Source organism: Octodon degus, unplaced genomic scaffold (assembly GCF_000260255.1).
Source record: "Octodon degus isolate 3935 unplaced genomic scaffold, OctDeg1.0 scaffold00346, whole genome shotgun sequence".
Classification (NCBI taxonomy): domain Eukaryota; kingdom Metazoa; phylum Chordata; class Mammalia; order Rodentia; family Octodontidae; genus Octodon; species Octodon degus.
The window spans coordinates 24910-35092 of record NW_004524922.1 but is presented as its reverse complement, the minus strand read 5'-3'; the positions used below and the strand labels follow the sequence as shown (position 1 = coordinate 35092).

The 10183-nt window shown below is 36.4% G+C and overlaps 1 non-coding gene across 1 annotated transcript; it reads left to right on the top strand.

Annotated features, from left to right (window-relative positions):
* The first annotated feature begins 4090 nt into the window (after nucleotides 1–4090).
* On the top strand, nucleotides 4091–4198 carry LOC111814531. The gene has a single exon (XR_002819497.1). It is a non-coding gene; the product is annotated as a U6 spliceosomal RNA (small nuclear RNA).
* The last annotated feature ends 5985 nt before the right edge of the window (nucleotides 4199–10183 follow it).

Here is a 10183-nt window from a genome sequence, read left to right as displayed (position 1 = left end):
CCAGACTGGGATACATTGTGAGTTCAATGCCAACCTGAACAACACACCAGACACTGTTTCAAAAAATTAATTAACCAATTAATTGATTGATTTATTAGTAGGTAGCATCAGAGAGATAAAAATATAAAAAAAAATTCAAATAAATATAGATGCTTCTGGTGAATTCAAATTTGACTTTACCTCATTTAATAACATTCATAAATTAATAAATTATTAAAACATTTTTATCACTAGTAATAATCTTATGCATATACTAAAATTTCTTAATTTATGTTATCTATTTACTATCAGTCATCATGTTTAAAGGAACTATGAGGAAAACATCTTTGCTTTTACTTTTGTGTTCTTGGATTTCTTTTTCTCTTTCAAAAGAAACAAAAAAAATTCCGTTGTTTTTAATCACTGCATACTCACTAAGCTAAATTTCCTCCCCCAACAAAATGCTCTAAAGTCAGGCATTATGGGTTATGTCTGTAATTCTAGCACTTGGAAAACTCAAGCAGGACAAAATGAAAGATGTTGTATAGGCGATCAAACTGTGAGGTTTCTCTGTCCTAGACTGTGAAGTCTCAGAGTAGAGGATTCATTAATCTTCACTGAAATATCTCAGATGGAGAAAAGTCATCTCGCGCAGCAGTATGAGCTTGACCTGGTGCCCATTTTTATCATATTGTTTGTGTTGATTTCCCAGTTATTTTCTCTGATGCTTTGAAACCACTGTGACTGTTGTCCTTTGAAGGGGAAAAGAGACACACAAACAGACACAGAGACAACAGCCATGGGAAGACAGAGCCAGGGCTGAAGTGATGCACCTTCAAGCCAGGACACGGACAAGATGTCAGCAAGTAGCATAACAAAAAAAAAAAAAAAAAAAAAGAAGATGACAAAAGGAAGAATTCTCCCCTGAGGCCTTCAGCACAGGAATATTCCACTTTTAGTTTTTTGTCTCATCCTCTAGTATTACAACACAAAACAAAACAAAAACTGTTTTTTAAACAAAAATGTTCACCTCCCCTAAACACAAGTGAGATTTCTGTTATATCACAGAAGTGAATGATGCAAGTTCATGTGGAAATTTATAATCCTGATAGATGACTTAACTCAAGTTTTATGTTCATAGGAAAGATCTACAACAGGACATGTCTTTTGAATAATCAACTGACATATATCTCAAATAAAATATATTCTCCCTTCCTATGACATGATTTACTGAACATGTATACAACTTCTGTAAAATGTGCAAAGTGGAAAGTAATATCATTTACTTTTATTTTATTATTTTTAGACCTATGCTTAAGATACTAAGACTATAAAAATATGGGTATTCTAACTTTTGAAGTATAAGCTTTCAAAATACTAACTTCTTATGCTCAGATATTATACAATACCTATGCTCTGTTTCAATGGGCTGTCAGGCTTTTGTTTCACATGGCCATGACATTTTTCATAGAATTTCTCAAGCATGGCTAATCCCTTCAAATTACATATTTATTTTATTCATTCCTTTGCAAATTTTACACACATTCTTTCTTGTGAAAACTTAAAATTGCAATGAAAATGTAATCATTTAAGAAAATTAAATTATTTTTAATTGAACGAGCAAGATATTTTAGTCTCAAAGCATATAGTAGTTGTTTTAACCTAGTTTCCAGATCCTTTCTATTATTCTCATAAATTTAGTAGAACAGCTGGATTATGGCATATTTTGAATTCTCTTTGTCACATCCAGACATGAATAGTGTTCCTCCTTTGCCTGGAAATCCCCAAGATCTATGAGTTGAAGACAAATTATCATCAGTTCTCTCTACACTGCTATTAGAAATATTTCTATCTACCTATTTCTATCTGAGTTCAATCCCTGGTTCTACAAAGAAAAAAGAAATATTTCTCTGTACATTTCCCTTTCCAAACATTGTGTATAGAACTCAAATGTGTCATAGATGCTTAGCTATATACTGCCAGGTCATATAATGTTGGATATAATAGAGTTCTAACATGCATATGTAATAGGAAGAGATAGAATAGAGTTCTAACATGCATATGTAATAGGAAGAGATAGAAAGATTATCCATGATGACATCCTTTCTCTGCTTTTTTGTTAAGATCAAGTATATTTTACCCCTAAGTACTTCAGAAACTAAGAGAAATGTATTTGGGAGTTTTTGCCTTGCTTATAAAGCTGCACCAAAAATAATGGCCATTATTTCATCGGTATTATAAATTCAGCACTTTCTGAGGTTCTTGATGAATTGTAAAGTTTGAAAGATTGTTTGCATTTTGAAAAAGGCAGCATGGAAATGTTTTTTTTATTTATATATTTCATACAAGGTCTCACTATGCAGCTCAGACTTGTAGTGATCCTCCTGTTTTCAGCCTCCCCAGAACAGGGAAGACAGTTGTTTTCCACCACGCCCGGACTTGGCCACTAGCTTACCATGTGCCTGTAATGCCAGTGCTGGGCAGGCTGAAAACAAGAGAATCACTATGAATTCTATCTGAGTAGTGAGACACTGTAGACCCTGTACTAAATACATAAAGTAGTTATTCAGAATATCAGATATGAGCATTAAAATTTCTGTAATTTATATTAGTACAAAAGTTCCTTTTCAATGACCTGCAAGATATTAATAGCATAACTGACTTGCATTTATTCCTTTTCCCTTCTATCATTTTCATTTTCCCCTATTCTACTTATTTTTTCTTTTGAACAATTGTTCCTATTTCACAATATCTATTATACATTTTAGATCTCATCAACACTTTCAGTTTCTCACACCAAGGAGACAATACAATGTTTGTACATTTGCATTTGGCTTATTTCACTTACCATCATGGTTTCAGGAAGCATCCATATACCTGTAAAAGTTTCAAGTTTATTCTTCTTTATTTCTGATTAGTACTAAATTGCATGAAAAGATCACATTTAAAAAAATCTATTCCTTGGTTGATGGGCATTTGGGTTGTTTCCAAAGTTTACTTATTACAAACTGAGCTGCTATAAATATGGGTACCATGTATCTCTATGACATGATGTATTTAATTTTTCTGGCAAGATACTCAGAAAGCTGGGTTGAATGAGATCTCTAATACAAGCATTTTGAGGAATCTCCACATTGACTTACACAGTAGTTGATCAGTCTAAGCTTGGATCATATACACTCAGTGTGTTCATTTTTCTCTCCCACAGGATTTGTGCGTTTGGGTGGAGAACACAGACTCTGTTCAGGACGAGTGGAAGTGAATCCTGGAGGAGACTGGATTCTGGTGTCTGATGTGAACTTCACGCTCTCTACTGCCCAGGTCATCTGTGCAGAGCTGAGATGTGGCAAGGCTGTGTCTATCCTGAGGAATGTAACCAAAATGCCCAATAAGCAAGTGTGGATTGAAGAATTCCAGTGTGCGGGACAGGAGCCTGAGGTCTGGTTGTGTCCTAGAGTGCCCTGTGCTGGAAGCAACTGCCAGCATGGTGGGGCTGTTGCACTTGTCTGTTCAGGTGAGACTCAACAGGACTTTAATCTTCTTGCACACTTTTCAAATACGGCTTCTGCCATACTCCATATTTCTCTTATTATTCTTCCTTCCATCCTCTTTCTCTTTCCTGTCCTCTGCTCCCACCTCCAACTCCTCCTCTTCATCCCCTCTGGTCTTTAGAATGATTTGTGTTTTATGTACTTTTATGTGTCTCACTTTTCTTTTATGACTTAACTCTCTCTCTCTCTCTCTCTCTCTCTCTCTCTCTCTCTCTCTCTTTTTTTCTCTCTCGGTGGAACCAGCGATTGAACTCAGGCCCTTGCACTTGCCAGGGGAGCACTTATTCCACTGAACCATCTCCCCAGCCCCTTAAATCAGTCTTGAAAGCTTTGATTTTCAAGAAAATTATGTTCATTTTAGAACTAAGTCATTAATTCCACCTTTGCTTCTGTCTCAGTTATTCTTTCCTTTCTGGGACAAATACTCAACACCCAAAATGAAGGAAGAGAAGGTTTATTAGCTCACAGTTACCGGAGGTTTCAGTCCATATTCAGTTGGCTCCAAGGCAGAGTGGCATGTGGGAGAGAGCAACCTTTCATGGCAGCAGAATACAGCAAGAGTCCTCACTTCTGCAGCACATATACTAAAAACAGGAAGGATACAGAGAAGATTAGCATGTCCCCTGTGCAAGAAAGACATTCAAATTCATGGAGCATTCCATATTTGAATAACCTCTGAAATAAAAAAAAGAAATCTCTGAATTAATAGCATCTAAAGTAAAGAAACAACTGCAGAAATGTGTAGAGGAAATCAGATCAGAAATAATCTCCAAAATAAATAAAGGATAATTATAATAAAAGAATTAATAACTGCTTCTAAAGAAGATGCTGATAAAAACATAGAGGAGAATAGAAAAACAATGGAATCCTTGAATAAGCAATACAGGACAGAAATAGATTGCATGAAGCAGAGTCAAAGGAATAGAGGAAGAGAGAAAAAAGGAGGAGTGGTAGCAGCTCAAGGAGCTAGCTTCTCTTCCCTCCTTATATTGTAATGCAAATTACCTGCCCTAGGCAGGTACAACATCCACACCCACAATAATCAATCACAAACTTTGGAGAGTCTATCTCTAACCCATGGCTGCATGAGGCTTTGGTGGGACAACTAGACACAAACTATGAAAGCTTCTATCAAAACTCTTTCAACCTCTAAATTTGTCTTAAAAATGCCTCATGTTTAGTTGTATTCTCTTTCATGTTTGAAACAATTTTGTGCTTAAGATTATTTTTTATCTATTTAAACATTGGTTCTCCCTGTTCTATTTCTCCTAAATATATTGGTTATACTGAGATTTTTCTTCTGCTAATTCCATCTTTTTTTGTGGATATTTCTGCCTTCTTTATCCTTCTCTTTTCATTTTGTTAGTATGTCTTGTGATCTGATACAGATTCCCTGATGTATTTTTGAGTAATAGAAATTAGTTATGAAACATGAGTTGAGCAACACAGTTGCACTAGACATGTTGTGGACAGTGTGCTGGTTACCCAAGTACCTAAACCCATTACAGAACAGCACAGGAAAAAGATTTGACTGTAGTTCTCATGCAGTCAATTGACCTCTGATTTTGCTTGCATTCCTGTGGACTGGGATTTCAAGAATTTCATTGTAGGGAGTGAATGATTGGGTTGTTCAGTAGGTAAAAGAATAAGGGAGTATCTACTCTACTTTCCAAAGTCTTTGACATTGGCTTTTGGCTTCCTGCTTTTCATAGTTTCTCTACTGGGCATATACCACTGGAGAAAATGTGCCCTATAATGCTGGCTCTCGAATCTCTAAGTTGGTCAGTCCAGGTCCATGTAGACCTAATATTGGACTGTCTCTTGTGTTGTAAAGGCAGGCCAGTATTCAATGAATCCTGGATTCTGAGGCATCATAATAAAAAAAAATTCAGAAATTCTCCAGGAATGATAGAAACTGTAGAGATTTAAAAGCAATGAAATTGTCACTGTCTTTGGAAATCTTTTAAAATTTTGTTACTATCTCTTTTAATACATAATGATTACATTCACATGTTCATAGCACATTTATTTTTCTTTCTTTCTATGCCTGTTTCAATTTTTCTGCATCCCCAGATTAGTTTATCTTACAAATTAAGTATCATAAACACAGATTGAGAACCAGGTTACTAGGCTAAAGAACATACAAAACGTGTAAGAACATTGGCTGAGTCAAAGTACACTTTTGTGCACATTTTCCACATTAAACTGAAATATTTTTTCTTCTCTCTCCTTTTCCTATTGTCTCCATTACTTTTCTCTCATTGCTGAGATGAACTATCCAACGTCCAGAATTAAGGAAGGAAAGGTTTATTTAGTTCAGGTTTGTGGAGGCTTGAATCCATAATCAGCTGGCTCCAAGGCAGGGTGGCACATAGCAGTGGGAAGCAGCTCATGGTGATGGATAACAGCAAAGCAGCAAGGGCAAAAAGACATGAGCAGTGGCAGTGGCAGAGAGCAAGCTTTTCTCCTTTCCCTATACTGCATCCAGACTATCTTTCCCAGAGTGTATGTTGCACTCACACCCTTAATCCCAGCATCACTTCCAGCTGTAATCAAAACATTGGATCATATATTAATCACAAACTCTAGAAGACTGCAGCCCCATAACTGCATGAAGGCTTCAGGGGGTGGGGGGACTGGACACAAACCATAACAACTATTATCTGTCTTTCATTTAATACTTCATATTATTGAGTTTTTCATATAAGGGAAACCTTGGGATATTCAGACTTGTGTGCCTGAGTTATTTCACTTAAATTATAGTCTTGGGAATATCCATTTTCCTAGAAAAGACTCAAATTTGTCCTGTATGCCAGTGTGGTACTCTATTGAGTATAAATAACACCTTTTCTTTATGGATTCATCTTTTAATGGACATACATTTTGTTTCCAAGAAATAAAATGTAAGTTTTGTTTTTGATTTTGCTGTTCTAGGGATTGAACTGTGGACATGAGTGGCCATACTAGACCCTGACCAACCATTGAACAACTTCTCTAGCCAATCTTTGGAATTTTAACACTTGCAGTATACACTGTATCCTCAAAAATCTAACACTGTTGGACATTCTGCATTTCCAATTTTTTAGTTGTAGCCAATAAAGGGTTTTTTTTTTTTTGAACCAGGGATTGAACTCAGGCTCTTCCGACTGCTCATATGTGTGTGAGTTACTCTGCCTATCTTTATTTTTTTTTCCAAAATACATTGTTGCTTATTTTATTTTTTCCATAATTGTATTGATAAACAAATAGCAATGAGACAGTTTTATAACAAATTGGTACTACAGTTTCAATAATTAACACATTACATACATTCCTCCCAGTGGTTAATTGCTGTACAAGATGCGGACATGACATCCTATCTACAAACACCATTAGAATAAATCACTCTATTCATTAAGAGAATGTAACTATATGTCTATCCTAACCACTTTGAATACACAGATACAAAATGGACATTCATCTGTATCCCCCTTTTTCGTTAAGTTCCATTATTTGAATATTATAGGTGTGTTAATTCAGCAAAATAATCTAAAAGAGTTCAGTAGTCCATAATAGTATTGGGTCTTCTGCTTCACTGGAAATGTCAGAAATTGTTGATCTGAGTCCCCTATACCTCAACATAACAGCATGGCTTTACTTCTTATATTTCGTTTTTTTATACTTTTTTTCTGGGTGGTTAAGACCAAGGTAATGCAGGATCTACGCAATAAGAATTGTAGCTTTTGGGTCTGATAAGGTCAGTGAAATCCCCTCAGGATTTATCCTGAGATCCTGTACCTCAGATTGTTTGTCAGTGGAGGGGAATTAAGAATTTGTGAACAAATGAGAGATAGATTGTTATTTTGTGAAAGCTTTAAGAGGAAAAACTGGATAGAGCCCCTTTATTATTATCTTCTTTATACAGATGCTGACTGATTATATAGAGTCTCTTGGAATATGTTTAGTAAAATATACTATATACACAGGGTGGGAATTTTCATGATATTTCCCAAATACTTATATCTTATGCAGCACTCTATGACAAAAGTTAAACTTTAGCAGGAAGATTTGACAATTTCAACTTGGGACTACTTTCTAGATTATTGCAAATTTATTTCCATTCCTTGTTTTTCTAATCCTTGCTGATCATTTTTATTTCTTTGAGGATGCAAAATCTCTGCAGTTCTGGTAAGGTCACTCCATATTTAACCCAGGAGACTCTGCAGTCTAAATACGGAGTTTTCCCATTTGTGGTCAAGTATCTCCCAGGAGACCAGAAAACCATTCTGATTTATTGTATAATTGCAACCATTTACAATATTTTTTCATCATTAAATCTGCAATTCCATCTGGCTAATGGGGTCAACCACCATGGGAAGAGTGCAGATTCTTCACCATGGTCCATGAAGGACCATTTGTGATATGCGCTGAGCAAGAGAGCCCTTTATGTGGTGGGTAGAAAGTTAGGCTGTGGAAAAACACTTCTTATACATTCAGATAAATCAGAGCCTATCTTTCTGAATGAACCAAAAAGCATAGGAGTGGAGTTCCCTGTGCACACGTGCTCTTTCCTAGGCTTGGGCAAATCCTACCACATTCATGAGGAAAATGCAGTGATCATCTCTTCAGGTATGGCTGATACGTTGTCCATTGAACTAGTGCATGGAAATCCCCGGAATTTAGTTGCCTTGTCTCTGAAAATAGATGGTTAAGGGCCGATTCTTCCTGGCTATGTCAGTACAAGTTCAGTGAGGAAAGGCAAGTCAGCAACACATGGGCTTTGCCCTGAACCTCCTGTATAAAGTAATTCTGCTTATGTTCTTCCAGAATTACAGATGGCTCCAGACAGAGATAGAGATAGATGCTATTTTTCATACAAATAGAGATAGCACTGGTGAGCCCAAATTCTATTTATCTTCATATGAAGCATTGATGAAATTACTGAATTATTACTACTTCACTCCCCAGTAATAATACTAGCTTGTGCACACATTAAAATATCCTTAATATGTGATATATCTAATTATTATTAGTCATTACACAAAATCATGAGGAAAACACCTTTCTTTTCCTTTTTTTTGAATGTTATTTTTTGATTATTGTCTCTTCACTAAGGCAATCTTCCCTCCTAATAGAAAACACGCTAAAGATAGGCAGAGTAGCTCATGCAAATCTGAGCAGTTGGAAGGCTGAAGCAGGACAAAGATGAAAACTATGTGGGACAGATGTTCAGATTGTGAGCTTAATCAGTCCTCTAACCATAATATTTGAGAACAGAAGACACATAAGTATCTATTGAAACATGAGTTAGGAAGAATCCTTGGTTTATAAAGCAGAATGGACTTGAAGTCATTTCCTTTACATTTTACTGATTTCATTGCATACTTATCAGTCTCTAAATCTTCAGACATGCCATGAGCCATATATGGTGGTGGTGTTTTCCTGTGGCCTAATGTGCAGCTGGACCTGAATGGCAGGATGCTATGGCTGTATTCACAGGCAGAGCCCATAGCCATTCAGGGTTTTGTCTGTGCCTGGGAGTGGCAAGCATGGGCTTCATTTTTCCTGCCTCTGTGCATCAATGTCAATGACTAAGTTTTATCACAACACTGAAGTTCTCATAGTGCTTAAATCTATAGATCTGCAGACATTTCTTTTTTAAATCTTTTGGCAGAGATTTCTATAGCTGAAGATTTGCTTTCCAAGTATTGCATATTACCAATAATTTATTATAATAATAATATTGGGCCAGGGAGATAGCTCAGTAGAATAAGTGCTTGCCTGGCAAATGCAAGGTCCTGAGCTCAGTCCCTGGTACTGAAAAAAAAATCTTATAATAATATAATTAAAAGGCTTTTCAGTAACCTAGATTTTGATATAGGAGCACACCCAATTAGAATGTCCAAATGTGTTATTTTAAATCTTTTTTTTTTCATTTATTTAGTTAGTATAGGGTCTCCCTATGCAGCTTGGACTTGTAGTGATCCCCCTGTTTTCAGCTTCCCCAGTGCTGTGATTACAGGTGTGTACCAGCAAGCCCTGACTTTCTCCCAGCGGGCCCTGGGGATGGGCCAGAGTAGCATGCAGGACCAGGGACCCTAGTCCCTGAGATTGACAAAGCAAGCACTTAGTATTCTGAGCTTTCTCACCAGCTCTTAAATGCATTATTTTAGGGATGGCCAGACATCTCAGTGGATTGAAGTGTCTGCTTAGGCAGGTGCAGGGTCCAGGGTTTGATCCTTGATATGCTGTGCTGACCCCTGCCCCCTGTGGTGTGCTGAGATGGCCATTGAGACTGGGTGTGGTTGTGCATGTCTGTAATCCCAGCATTGAAGTTGTTGAAAATAGGAGGATCACTTTTAAGTCCAATTTGTGTAGTGAGACCCTGTAGACCCCGTACTAACATAAATTAAATAAATAAATGCACTATTTTACAGAAAATTCATTAATGCACTTAATATTTATGTTGCTGACTTATCAGAAAACAAAACATTAGTGAAATTTTCTTCTTGTTAGAAAAGCAATTGCTACTTTATTTAATTATGAATACTTTGTGTTACTGAACAGTTCATGTTTGTAATTAGAAGTCTCCCTGGAGTTCTGAATCTATTGTTGAAATTCTTTCCTGAGCATCTCCTATATTTCCTGGTTTCTTCAAATTCTACTTCGTATAG